At 37.2% G+C, this 14,662-nt stretch overlaps 1 protein-coding gene across 1 annotated transcript in view; it reads left to right on the plus strand.

The window, feature by feature from the left end:
* Positions 1-753: 753 nt before the first annotated feature.
* Positions 754-14,662, plus strand: part of zbtb20 (zinc finger and BTB domain containing 20) — a 52,729-nt gene continuing 38,820 nt past the window's right edge. Inside the window, 1 exon segment of the mRNA XM_028467411.1 lies at positions 754-1,004. The gene's annotated coding sequence lies outside the window, so the exon portion shown is untranslated.

Consider the following 14,662-nt stretch of genomic DNA (forward strand, 5'->3'; position numbering starts at 1 on the left):
GTGATTGGTCGGGCTACACCCCCCCCCCCCTCCCCCCACCCCCCCTGCTCTCAAAGTCGAGGTCAGCTCGGGACGTTAAAAAATAAATAAATGAGGGGGAAAATAGAAATGCGTAGAAAGTAGAAGACACCGCGGAGCAATCTAGTTTGTTGGGTGCGCGCCGATGATTGACGCGCGCCGCCGACCAATGGGAAGCCGCGGCGCAGCTGGGCTTTTACTGTAACTGGCAGAGGCTGGCTCCAATGCAAAGTTCAGACGCGTGATGGACACACACACACACACACACAGGGATGATGATGATGATGATGATGATGACTCTCTGGGCGTCATTTTTTTTATTTATTTTTAAATTCTAATCTCACACACTTTTCATTCAAAAACAGGAAAGATAATAAAAAAAAATGAAAATGACTTTCATTTTTTTATGAATGAGATTTCTTTTTTTTTTTAATGCACATCATCCATGGATTGTAAATAAATTCTCCCTCGACTACTTATTTTATTACTTCACACGCACGCACACGCACGCACGCACACACCAAAGTGGGACGATCACTACTACTACTACTACTACTACTACTACTACTAGAACCACAGCGCTGTCTAACGATTGGGGCGCGATCCTGTTGACAGCTTTCTGATCCAACCAATACACTGTGCCCTGTTCTCCCAATAGAAGCTTTAAGTGAAAAGGCGTGCCTGTTACCCCCCCCCCCCCTCCCTCCCTCCCTCCCTCACCCTCAAAGTACTCGATGTATAGTTAAAAAATGGGAGGGCACACTTGAACCGAGCTGCTCTATGAAGGTAGGCTGCAGCGTGTGTTTATTGATGAGATGAAAAGAAGATGGAAGTGAGAAATGAAACAAAGTGAAGGAAGACGTTAGAATAAGATCAACTGAATGCGCTTCGTCGGGGGAAGACGCACGGAAAGAAAGAGAGAGAAAGAGACGCTGTCGCCACTTCTTCTTCTTTTTATTTGTGAATTACGAGCTTCGGAAGTGCAGGTAAGAAATGAAGTAGAAAGTATAGTAGAGGAAATGTGGACACGCCGTGTTTTTATTAGTATTTATTTCATGGTTTCATGTGTGGGTTAAATGAGGCTGTTGCATGCTGACTTTTGACTGGAACGCATATGATTTTGCGCTGACTTTTTGCTCCTCCTGTAGTAGTAATAGTTATGGTTGGGCTTCACTGAGCAGGAATACAAGCAACTTCATTATGATGTGAAGAAGAATGGATCAGATATTCATGCAGATAAACCGCTCTCCTCCCGTGGTGGCTTTTTTTTTTTTTTTTTTTTTTTTTTTTTTTTTTTTGCGTTAAACGCGCTGACGTGACGCAAGTTTCCATCTGTCATTGGTGTCCCTTCTTCACCCTCAGCCCCGGGGCTCTGCTGGGGGGACACTTGAGAACAATGGTCAAAGTAGTGGGCTACCGGCTCTGTGCGCGCGTGTGCGTGCGTGTGAAAGCCACACACACACACACGCGCGCGCGGAACAACAACGTGCGCATTTGGCTTTCAGGTCAGAGGAAATGCGTTTCCTCGTCGCCTCTCCGCGCCTCCACACGCACATTATGACACTGAATATCGATATGAAGAATTATTATTATCGATATTTAATCATATTAGTAATAATAATAATAATTCTACCCCTTTATTTTATCCGTTTGATTTGAACGTGGCTGATCGTGTGAGATCAGATGTGTGTTTGTAGCAGGAGATCAGACAGATGTGTGTGTGTGTGTGTGTGTGTGTTTAATATCAATCCGATGTGGCATTTACGAGGTTAGGTTACAGTCAGGAAGGAAGGAAGGCTTCATATAACAATAGTATGGCTTGATCAGTTTTTAGAGGAAATCAAAAGTGCATCCTGGGAGGAGAGAGTGGGGGGTGTGGGGGGGTCCCTTATAAATATTACATTTCACGTGAATAAATTGCTTATTTTATATAAAATTGCTCCACATTTTTGCGTAAAAAGGGGTTGTTTGTTATTTAGAGTCGATATTAAAGTTGCCAGATATGTTTTCTCTTTCTGCGATATTTTTCTTGCTCAACGTAAACTAACAGTCACGGTGCAGCTCGTGATTTTAGGGGAAAAAAACAACAACAACAACCATAAAACTAAAAAGTTAACTACGCGTCCATGTTGAAATTTTAAAGTTAAAAAATAAATAAATACATAAAAAATCCTTGGAAAGTGTTTGATTTCAGTCCTGCTCTGGGGGTTTTTCCCCCCGTGCGCGTGCGTCTGAAAGCATGGCAGGGTGAGAGAGGACACCGTGCGCGTGCGTGCGTGTGCACTGAGCAGACAGATGTTGCCCCCCTAAAGCTCGTGCATTCATTGTCCCAATAAAGAATGTAACACAGTCCATTATTAAAAAAAAAAAAAAAAAAGCTGGGCCTTCACTGCCGCGTGTGAATAACGTGCACGCGCACAAGAACTTGTGCACAAGTGGAGAAGAAGCTTCGCGCGAGCCTATATTACATAGATGTATATCATATCTCCCTTTTTTTTTTTGTCTGCGCGTGCACGCACACCTGCGCGTGGGAGCCACTTCTTTTAGTTTATGGATCACTTCCTGAACTTAAACATGCACTGACTGCTGTAGGATCGATTATGTCAGTGGTCCTCAACCTTTTCTTTTTAGAACGCGACCCCCAAAATAAAGGTGCCAAAGACCCGGGGACCCCCACTGTATAGCGGAAAAAACGGACAGGAAAAGGTTCAAAGTGTTTATAATGGAACAATTAGTTTAAACTGGCAAATAATTGGCATGACAAACCATGAATGTGGTTAAATTGGCAAAAAAAAAAAAGACAAGCATGAAATATGGTTAATAGAGGTTAAAAGTGACAATAATGGGTCAATATGTGACATTAGGTGGAAAAAAGTGGCTAAAATGAGTAGAAAATGCATTGAAATTTGATGGAAAAGTGTTAGAAATGGGAGTAATGGAGCAAAAATGCATTAAAAGGCAAGAAAAAGTGATGAAAATAGGTTCAATTATGGCAAGTTTAGTGTAGTTGCAGAAAATTTTTTTAAAAAAAAGTAGAAATGTGCTCAAAATGTTCAAAAAGGGTTCAAAGTGTCCATATTGGAACAGCTAGTTTAAACTGGCAAATCAAATGTGGTTGAATAAGCCTGAAATATGGTGAAAAGAGGTTAAAAGTGACAATAATGGGTCAATGTTTGCAACATTAGGTGTGAAAGGTGGTGGAAAGGGTTTATAAGTGCTGAACATGGCTTGCATTGCAGAACATGCATTGAAATTTGATGGAAAAGTGGCAGAAATGGGAGTAACGTAGCAAAAATGCATTAAAATGACCAAAAATATGGCAAGAAAAAGTGATGAAAATAGGTTAAAATATGGCAAGTTTGGTGGAGTTGCAGAAAAATTAAAAAAAAAGGCAAAAATGGGTTTAAATTGTTTTAAATATATATATATATTTTAGTTTCTTGGAGGCATCTGGTGACCCCCTTCACAGTGTCTACTGACCCTAAGGTTGAGAACCCTTGGCTTATGTAACTGTTTTATGAATGAGACACGTTTGGAGAGCTGAGCGTAAAGAAAAAAAAGGGTGGGGTGGGGGGCGGGACTCGAACCTGGCAACACTGTCATAATCTGTCCTGGGTTGAACCTGAAGGCGTGTGTGTTCACATGTAAGAAGTGTGTGTTTTTGTGTAGCTACGCGCCTGTGTTGTTGGATGATACTTGTCTTTGCTGTGAGTATCTCTCACCGTGACACCCCCCCCACCCCTCCCACCCTCACCCCAGGGTCAACAACCACAGCTGAAGCTTCTAACTGAGATACAGTGGTGTAAAGAGCACTGACGCTCAAGTAGAAGTTACTGGAATGACAATGTGCTCAGACTAAACTGTTAAACTGTGTTACAAAAATGGATTTTTATTCATACATTTTTTTATCAATTACTAGAAATTTCAGGTGACCCCACTTAAACTCCAGGTGACCCCACATGGGGTCCCGAACCCAAGGTTAAAAAACCCCAAAAGAAAGCAGTGATGAAAGTACTAAGTACTGTAACTGTGTTGCTTTTAAGGGTTTTTGAGTATATTTCTAAATCATTCATTTGACTTGTACTTAAGTATGTTTTAAAAGAAAGTCATTTGTTATGTTTCTACCCCCAACCGTTACAAAGTAAATTATTATTTTTTGTGATTATTTTTTGTATTATACTATACTTGGGCTTGACTTAGAGCAGTGTTTTTCCAACCTTGGGGTCGGGACCCCATGTGTGGTCGCCTGAAACGTCTATTAATTGATAAAAAATTGAAAAAAATACTGATTAAAAATGTGTTATTCTTTTACAAATTGAAACAAGACACAATCTTAAACCACTGTATATCTATACTTTCACTTTGTTAATTATAAATGTAGTTAATAATAATATATAATAATAACAATAATGCTAATGATAATAATAGTAAAATGCAATATAAAAATATCTGAGCTGGCACAACTTGTTACTACCACTGGCAGCTCTGTATTTGTAGTATAAATATGTATTAGTTTACAGTATAACAAACTAAAACAAAAAAACAACATTTGTCCTTGGGGTCACCAGAAATTCTTGATATAAAAATGGGGGTCACGACCCAAAAAAGGGTTGGGAACCACTGATTTAGAGCCTGAGAATGTGTTTTATTTTGAATTTAACTTATTGGTGTTATTTTATTTTAATCAAATGAATTGTACATTTTGACAAACCTTTTATTTTATACACATGACTTTGTGGAAAAATGAACCGTGGGAAGATTTATTACCAAAAAATAAACATGGGGAGTGAAAGTAACAAGTAACGTTTACTTTAAATACTATTTAATTAAGCTACTTTTTACTTGTACTTGAATACAATTTAAATCAAGTAGCAGTACTTCTACTTGAGTAGAATATATCAGTACTATTTACACCTCTGCAACTAAGTAATACATAGAATATTTAATTACAAATAAAAAGTAGCTCATTAAATATTACTCATAGTAAAAGTTACTGGTTTTTTCCCCCCACATGTTCATTTTTGGTAATAAATCTCTCCACGGTTCCCTTGCATACAATAAACATCTCATGTATAAAAACTTAAAAAGGAAGACACAGTTTTGCACAAATTTTGTTTTTCAAAATAAAAGGTTTGTCAAAATGTACATTTAAAAATAAAATAACATAACACTAATGAATTGAATTTAAAATAAAAACAATTCTCATGCTTTATATACAGTATAGCTACATTTATGAACTCTAAAACTGAGAAAATAACCTCCATTCAACGCTATTGATACGTTTAATCTGATTGGTCGGCTATGGTGTGATGCACTTAATGGTTGTCTGGTCATTTATTTATTTATTTATTTTTTGTAGTTTCACAATGTTCGTTGATCATTTGAAAACAAAAAAAAATAATAATTTACTCAGTAACGGTTGGGTGTAGAAATATACCAATTTAATTTACTTCTTTTAAGACATACTTAAGTACACGTAAAATGACTGGTTTAGGTCACGTACAAGTGCCCATAAAAGCAACTTAATAACAGTAACGTGAGGACTTCCTTCCAGCCATTCTGTGCTTACCCTGTACTTACTGGGAGTGTTATTTGCACCAGACCAGTATCAGCTGCCCAGTTTCATTTCACTCAGGTCTCTAATGACTATTTATATGTATATATTCCACATGTGCATTAATATTCACTGTGTTTGGAGCCATTATTTGCCCGCTATTTGTGTCACGGCTAAAAAAAAAAAAAAAAGCCCTCATGACTAATGAATATTTAAGAGTGTGTGTCTGCAGATCAAGGAAAAGACGTTGTATGAAGAAGAGACATGAAAGCACAGCACACACACACTCAGGCTTTTGGGGATGGGTGATGATGATGATGGGAGGGTGTTCAGTTACACCACACCCTGCTACCCTGCTACTACAGCCCACTTCTGCTCCCCTTCACGCGTCCTCGTCACCCTCGTTCCTCACTTTCAGCGATTTATTATCAACCAAACACACGCCGGTGTCCATAAAACCGCTTTAATTCATTTATTTATTTAGGTTTTAACTGAATAAGTCACATTGCTATTGCACATTTCTCCCCCCAGCAGAAGTGAAAGTGTGCAAAGGGCCATCGTGCACGACAAGTAACGAGATCCAACCCAAAAAAAAAAAAAAAAAAAAAAGAGAGTAGGATCTCATACTGTACATGCACACAGATGGCAGTTCACTATTCCAAAGAAAGTGCTTTAAAGCCACTGCTGTCCACATAAGAAAAACAAAACTAAAATGTTGTACATAATTTGCAATAAATTACGTACAAGTTTATGTAGTTTTATAATAAATACTGTAAGTAGTGTTAACGATTTAGTTTTGGTCTTTTGCCTAAAATGCAACTTAGTTTTAGGCCAATTTCAGTTATAGTCAACTAACATATTAAGATTTTAGTTGATTCAATCTGTTTTGAATATGGTTGACTGTAATGTAAAGGATAAGAGTTTATGCTTTTAAAATATATATATATATATATATTCCCATTGATTGATCACATGAGTTCTCATTGGATTTTGTCTCATGTGACGAAATTTTAGAAATTCAATTTAAAAAGTAGAAACAATTAGTTTAAACTGGCAAATAATGGGCGTGACAAATCGTGAATGTGGTTAAATTGGCAAAAAAATGAGCATGAAATATGGTGAAAAGAGGTTTAAAGTGACAATATATAGGTCAACACATGTGACACTCCACTGGCTTGTTATTATTTGAGTAATAGTCATCTTAAAGATGTAAATCCTTGTATTAATCAGAAATAAAATGGGTTAAAAGTGACCAAAAATGGTGGAAAAGTGGGTGAAATGGGATTTTAGAAACCATAGAAATTGGTTAAAAGTTGGTAAATAGAGTGGACAAAAACAGACAGAAAAAAGGGGTTAAGAAATGGTTCAAAGTGTCAATATTGGTTGAAAAGTGGTGGACATGGGGGGGTTGAGGTTATGTAATTTATAAGTAGGAACAATTACTTTAAATTGGCAAATAATGGGCGTGACAAATGGTGAATGTGGTTAAATTGGCAAAAAATGAGCATGAAATATGGTGAAAAGTGGTTTAAAGTGACAATAATGGGTCAACATACAGTATGTGACATTCCACTGTTATCCAGAAAGTTTGTTATTATTTGCTCCATAGTATATACAGTATTTATCTTTAAGATGTAAATCCTTGTTTTAATCAGGAATAAAATGGTGGAAAAGGTGGTGAAATGGGATTTTAAAAACCATAGAAATTGGTTCAAAGTTGCAAATTAGAGAAGCCAAAAACAAACAGAAAAATAGATGAAAGATGGTTCAAAGCGTCAATATTGGTTTAAAAGTGCTTGGCAGAAAGTGGGAGGAGGAGGGGGAGGTTGGGGGAATGTAATTTAAGTAGGAACAGTTATTAAACTGGCAAATAATGGATATAACAAATAGAGAATGTGGTTAAATTGGCAAAAATAAGCACATAATATGGTGAAAAGAGGTTGAAAGTGACAATAATGGGTCAATATATGAGACATTAGGTGGAAAAGTGTAGAAAAGGTAGAAAAAAATGGAAAAAATGTGCAGAAAAGGCATTGAATGTTGATGTAAAAGTGGCAGAAATGGGAGTAATGTCGCAAAAATGCATTAAAAGAAGCCAAAATATGGCAAGAAAAAGTGATGAAAATAGGATAAAATATGGAAGATCTGGTTAGTTGCAGAAAAAGTGTAAAAATACGCAAAAATGGGCTCAAATTAAAAAAAAAATATATATATTCTTAGTTACTCGACCCCAAGATTGAGAACCCCTGGTTTATTTGACAAGAATATCATTTTATTTTCATATAGTTTTCATTCACATTTCTTTGTTTTAAAAATGTGTTATTGTTCCTTAAAAAATGTAGTTGAAGAAAATGAATATTTTGACAAAATGAACAGTGACTGTAGTGAAAATAATGTCAGAGAAAAATAGGATGCACGTACTGGTCATAAAGCGCTCCATTCTTTTATTTAAACACAAATACATTCAAATTAAAGCAATTACTCACACACACACACACACACACACACACACACACACAAAAAAAACCCAAGCAAACATTGGGCGTCTTTGTCACGTAGGGAGAAAAATTAAAAAATAAAAATGAGGATTGTTGTGTGTTTTTTTTTTTTTTTTTTTAATTTCCAGCTGAGTGTTTACCCATTGCTTTGACAAAAGACTTGCACTTGAGTTCATTCTGGCACTTCACTCAGCCCTAGTTGAACATATTTTGGCAGCCATTTTGGGAATGCAGTAGAGATCCATCGATATAACAGGCCACTTTGTGGATTGCATCCAAAATGTCACAGCGCTTGTTAACTGCTTGGCCTTGTTGTATCTGGCACTTCTTTCTTTCTTTCTTTCTTTCTTTCTTCTTCTTCTCCTTCTTTTCCTCCTCCAAGCGTCTTCCATTTTTTAATTATTGTTGAATTACCCATGTTTTATTTTGCTGCTAATTTATTTACCTCTGATAATCATTAGACGAATATTTCTCCTTGGAATTGAATTCATGTGTAACGTGAGTGCACACCGTGTTTATTCACAGTTTAAATCCTTTAAGGCCCTTTACACACTTTAATCTTTGTTTTTTTTTTTTTTTTTTTTAAGGAAGCGATGGAAGTTTTTCTCACATATATTGCAAAACTTCTCTTTCATTTCACCACGCGTGCATTTAATATACTTTAATACTCAATGCGCACACACACACACACACAAATCCTTACTGTACACCTTCATTTTACATAATTATTATTATCATATCATAAATCAGTGGTGAGTGTGAATATCTATCTAAACTACCTTCAAGGTAAAAAAGAAGACGAAGACTGAAACTCGAGTCACACTTTTCCACTTTAGCACACACACACACACACACACGCACACACACACACACACACACACACACACACACACACACACACACACACACACACCTTTCTCTTTTATAATATCACAGATATTTTAAACGTCTAAAAATATGAGCGGCGTATCCACAGCCCCTATTGTCAGACTTTATAGGCCGCCTTTGTAATTAAGAAGAGAATGACCTCGTTTAGCTGCATTATGCAACACACACACAAAAAATAACACACACACACACACACACACACACAGTCACAAAGAAAGAAAGAGCTGTGGTGATTTCCTTCCAGCTATCCAAGTGAAAACCAAACAATATCCTTTGTTTAGGTTACTAAAAAAAAATGTGATTTTGTTTATTAAATATGAAAATATTTTGGAGCAAAGGCTTTAAGGTTTTTAGGAAAACTTTTTCTGTCAGCTTTAAACTGTACAAATGTCAAACTCAAGGCTCGGGGGCCAAATCTGGCCCTTTGGAGCAATCAAATTTGGCCCCACTGGTGGTGTGTGTGTGTGTGTGTGTGCGTGTGTGTGCGTGTGTTCCTCAAATATCTCTGCGGATCAGGATCAGACTGTCCTGAGACTTTCAACATGGCTGCTGCTCGGTTCAACAGTGTGCAACGTCAGATTTGTTTGGACTGCAATGATACCGTTAATAAATGATTTCATAAAATTGTCCACCGGAACCACCACAGTCACTTGCGCACCAGAGCCAGTCACTGTCGTGATGTGTCGGTCGTGAACAAAACGACTCTGAGAGCCGGCTGTATGGTGTCAATTTACTGCCAGTTAGACCACTTTCTGCGCACGCAAAGAGCCTTCTGCGCACGCGAGGTGCCTTTCTGCGCACGCAAAGAGCCTTCTGCGCACGCACGGTGCCTTTCTGCGCACGCAAAGAGCCTTCTGCGCATGCGAGGTGCCTTTCTGCGCACGCAAAGAGTCTTCTGCGCACGCACAGTGCCTTTCTGCGCACGCAAAGAGCCTTCTTCGCACGCGAGGTGCCTTTCTGCGCACGCAAAGAGCCTTCTGCGCATGCGCGGTGCCTTTCTGAGCACGCGAGGTGCCTTTCTGCGCACGCAAAGAGCCTTCTGTGCACGCGAGGTGCCTTTCTGCGCACGCAAAGAGCCTTCTGCGCACGCGCGGTACCTTTCTGCGCACGCAAAGAGCCTTCTGCGCACGCGAGGTGCCTTTCTGCGCACGCGCGGTGCCTTTCTGAGCACGCGAGGTGCCTTTCTGCGCACGCAAAGAGCCTTTCTGCTCACGCAAAGAGCCTTTCTGCTCACGCAAAGAGCCTTTCTGCTCACGCAAAGAGCCTTTCTGCGCACGCAAAGAGTCTTTCTGCGCACGCAAAGAGCCTTTCTGCTCACGCAAAGAGCCTTTCTGCTCACGCAAAGAGCCTTTCTGCGCACGTGTGAGGTGCCATTCGTCAGAGCCAATCAGCGGTACAGTAGGACGGATCATCACGGTGGAAAGTATAATAGAGGAGCTGAAAAAAAATCAATATTTTTAACTTAAAACCCATGTATTTATGCCTTCATGTAATCTACTCAAAACTCAACACTTACGGAGAGATCACAGAAGTAACAGCGAGCACACAGACCAAGATGGCGAGCGCACAGACCGAGATGGCGAGCGCACAGACCGAGATGGCGAGCGCACAGACTGAGATGGCGAGCGCACAGACCGAGATGGCGAGCGCACAGACCGAGATGGCGAGCGCACAGACTGAGATGGCGAGCTCGCAGAAAGTGTTTTAACTGTGTACGATGACAGTTTTTATGCGCTTGGGTTTTTGGCACTAAATTGACGCCATATTGACGCCATACGCCACTTTGTCTCGCTCTCTTTTTTTCTCGTCTGCACTGAGCAGAGGGGGGAGGGGCTATGGCGTCACATTAGTTTAAAAAAGCCACACACGCGTGAAAATAACAACCGCGCGCATAAAACCCGTAGTTAGCGAGCGGGCATGCGCTCGCGGTCCCTCTATGAGGTGAATTCTCGCGCGCGTTTACGTTCGCCGTCACTTTAAGGTCCTTTGTAAATAGTTAAACGTTTGTTTTTCCACTTTTTAATTATTTTTTTTTATCACTCTGTAGAGTGTATTAATAAAGGTGTATTTATATAATAAACATTGGATACAGTGCATGTTTTTTAACATTAGTAATAATAAATATATAAAAGTAATTCATATTGTGCATAATTTTACATTATTATTAAAACAGTTTTCCCGGTGCTTATATAACATGATTGTTATGTTAAACAGTTGAAAAAAACCCTCAAAATTCTTACAAAATCTTTCATTTTCCTCAAATTATTGCACAACATTTCCTTTAATTAAATGGAAATTAGCCACAAATCTAGTACCGTACATTTAAAGTGAAGATCGTGTTGAAAAAAACTGTCGAAAGAAACTAAAAATTCTTACAAAATCCTTCAATTTTTGTTAATTTATTACATGATATTTCCCTTAATTATATAGAAATTGATCACAAATCTAGTAAATTTAAAGTAAAGATGCTGTTGGGACTGATATCTGTCACTTATTGTTTGGATATTGTTTGTTTCTTACATAGTTTGTATTTTATGTCTACGTACAAGTGCAAACTATGGCACAATAATGTTGAAATGACTCATTTTCCAGCATAAAATATGTGGCCCTTAATAAGATCAAACTACGCTATAGAAAAGCAACAAACTATTGAAAAAAGTGTAAACCAGGGCTTTCAAATTCATTTTAGTTCAGGGGCCAAAATACGGAGCATTTTGACCTCAAATGGGCCACAGATTTTATGTTAGAAAATTAGTAATTTTAACATTATTTTGCCCTAGTTTGCACTTCTACGTATACATAAAATACAAACAATAAGTGACATATATCAGTCCAAACATGGTTTTCACTTTAAATTTACTAGATTTCTATTTAATTAAGAAAAATATGTAATAATTTGAAGAAAATGTATAGATTCTGTAAGAATTTTGAGGTTTAACATTAAAAATGACTGCAATCATGCGACATATCCACTAATCCAAGCCAAAATAGTGACAGATATCAGTCCCTGTGGGATTTTCACTTACATTTATTTTATTTTGTGACCAATTTTTATTTAATTTTGGGAAATTCTTTGTAATAATTTGAGAAAAATAGCATGTTTTGGAAAAAATTAAGAGTTCTTTTAACAATTTGAGACTAAAAATGACAACTAATGTGTAATTTAATCATGGGAAAACTGTGAGTGCTGCAAATATTGTGGAGTTTCATTGAAATTGTTGTATTTGGAGTGACTGAGATTATCTACAACTGGATTATTTAGTCATTTACACGTTTTCTCTGTCATTTTTACTTTCTCCTACGGACCCAAATTGGATGCTCCAAAGGGCCGGATTTGACCCCCTGGGCCTTGAGTTTAAAACATGTGCTCTATAGAAAAGCAACAACAGGAACAGGAAACAGGAAAATTTAAAGATTTTACATGAATTTTACGTTTCTTTCAGCAGTTTAACATAAAAAATGTCAGAATTTCTTTATTTATGGGTTTATGCTGCAGGTTTATTCTTAAAAGCACGTTTTCCTGTAAGTAAACCAGAGAAACTATTCTTTGTTCACTTTTTCCAACATCTAACATTTTATATGTTGCCATACGGCAGAGATGTGCAACTGTTATGACACCAGGGGCCACAAAAATGTGATAATATCTGATCTGAGGGCCACATTATCAACACTCATGTCAGCATTTACAATAATCATGACCAATCTGAACATTAATACAGGAAACAACGAAGGGTTTCTTGTCATTTTGTATATTTTTCTCTCATTTTGTGTGTGCTTTTTGGATTTGTGTTTTTGGATTCATTTTGGGGATTTTTATCTTGTTATTGTGCGCATTTTTGGAGTCATTTTGCATATTTTTATAGTTGTTTTTGATAGTTTTCTCTCGTTTTTGTGCGTGTTTGTTGTTATTTGTGCATTCATGGTTTCTCTGTGATTTCTTTACTGTATTTTTTCCACTGGGCCCCAAATTGGTTGCTCCAAAGGGCCAGATTTGGTCCCTGAGCCTTGAGTTTGACACATGTGGTGCAAAAAATGCCTTTTGGACTTGTTTTGGATTCCTGGCTCACTGAAACTATCACAGAAATGTGAAATGAAACCATTACATCGACACTCAATGAGCACTTTGTCAGGAAGCTTTAAAAAGTCTTAAAAGGCATTAAATTCAGGAATCGAAAAATAAGGTCTTAGTTGTTATTAAAATCAATTAAATCAATGTTTGAAAAGTTTTACATTTTAACACTTAAGTATGATTTTGTAAATTTAATGAAATTTTATGAAAATTGTCCGACAAATATTTTTCTTAATGGTTTTTTATTTTGTGTATCTTCGTTGTTTATATAGATTTCTTGCTATTTTTGTCGTCATCGTGTGTTTTTGGAGTGATTTTAATATTTTTAGTCTGTTTTTTGTGTATTTTACTGTCATTTTGTGTATTTTTGTGTGCTTTTGGAGTGATTTGGATTATTTTAGTCTGTTTTTTGTGTATTTTACTATCATATTGTGTGTATTTTGAGTGATTTTGAACATGTTAGTTGTTTTTTTTTGTATTTTACTGTCATTTTGTGTGTTCTTGTGTGTTTTTGGAGTGATTTGGATTATTTTAGTCTGTTTTTTGTGTATTTTACTATCATTTTGTGTGTTTTTGGAGTGATTTAGATTATTTTATCCTGTTTTTTGTGTATTTTACTATCATTTTGTGTGTTTTTGGAGTGATTTTGAACATGTTAGTTATTTTTTTGTATTTTACTGTCATTTTGTGTGTTTTTGGAGTGATTGGGATTATTTTAGTCTGTTTTTCTTGTATTTTACTGTCATTTTGTGTATTCTTCTGTGTTTTTGGAGTGATTTTGATTATTTTATTCTGTTTTGTCGTGTATTTTACTGGCATTTTGTCTATTTTTGTGTGATGAAATGACCCTAACCCTTAATGTTTTTTTTACCAATTGTGTTTACTGTGAAGTAGGTCTTAAAATTAATTTCAAATGGAAATAAAGAGTCTTATAGCATCTTTAATTCAATTTGACAACAAGAACCCTGTATAAAGTGATAACACGTATACAATTGAACATAAAACCTCCTTTAGATATGTAAACTATCACAGTGTATTGCTTCAGGAGTGTGTGTTCTACTGTACATTCGTTGTACATCATTCTGGCAACACATGTTGTGCCCAGGGTCGTTATTTAACTGTTATTTGATTTGCTAACTGCGTACAGAGGGGGGAGAGGGAGGGGGGAGGGTCCCATGTGTTTCCACTATACCTTATATTCATAAAATTGCAAACAGATTGTTGATTTGTTCAAAGCTGTTCATTAAAAGTCGTCTTTTCTGTACTCAAACCACTTTCGGATGCATTTTTGCCTTTGAGTTTTTTTACCTAAAAGTGTATTTGCGTGACAGAAAAAAATCTGCTCTGAAACTAATTTGGTTCCTTTCTGTCCGAGCGCACACACGTGCAGGGCCCGAGATGTTCAGCTGATGTGAAAAATGTATCCTGCATTCTAATAGTGAACTTGTATGTGTGCCAAGGTGCATGTGTGTCCTCACTTCACCCTGGCTGCTACCCATATGGTTTCCTACGAGTCATGCTTGCCTTCGCACGCTTTGGAAAGAGGGAAAAGTATGTGAAAAGTAAAGGTTCTAGTAGTAACTTTCTTAACTGTGAGACACAGAAAAAAGAAGAAGAAGTGAATTCTCAGCTCCC

This window comes from Gouania willdenowi, chromosome 14 (assembly GCF_900634775.1).
Source record: "Gouania willdenowi chromosome 14, fGouWil2.1, whole genome shotgun sequence".
NCBI lineage: Eukaryota > Metazoa > Chordata > Actinopteri > Blenniiformes > Gobiesocidae > Gouania > Gouania willdenowi.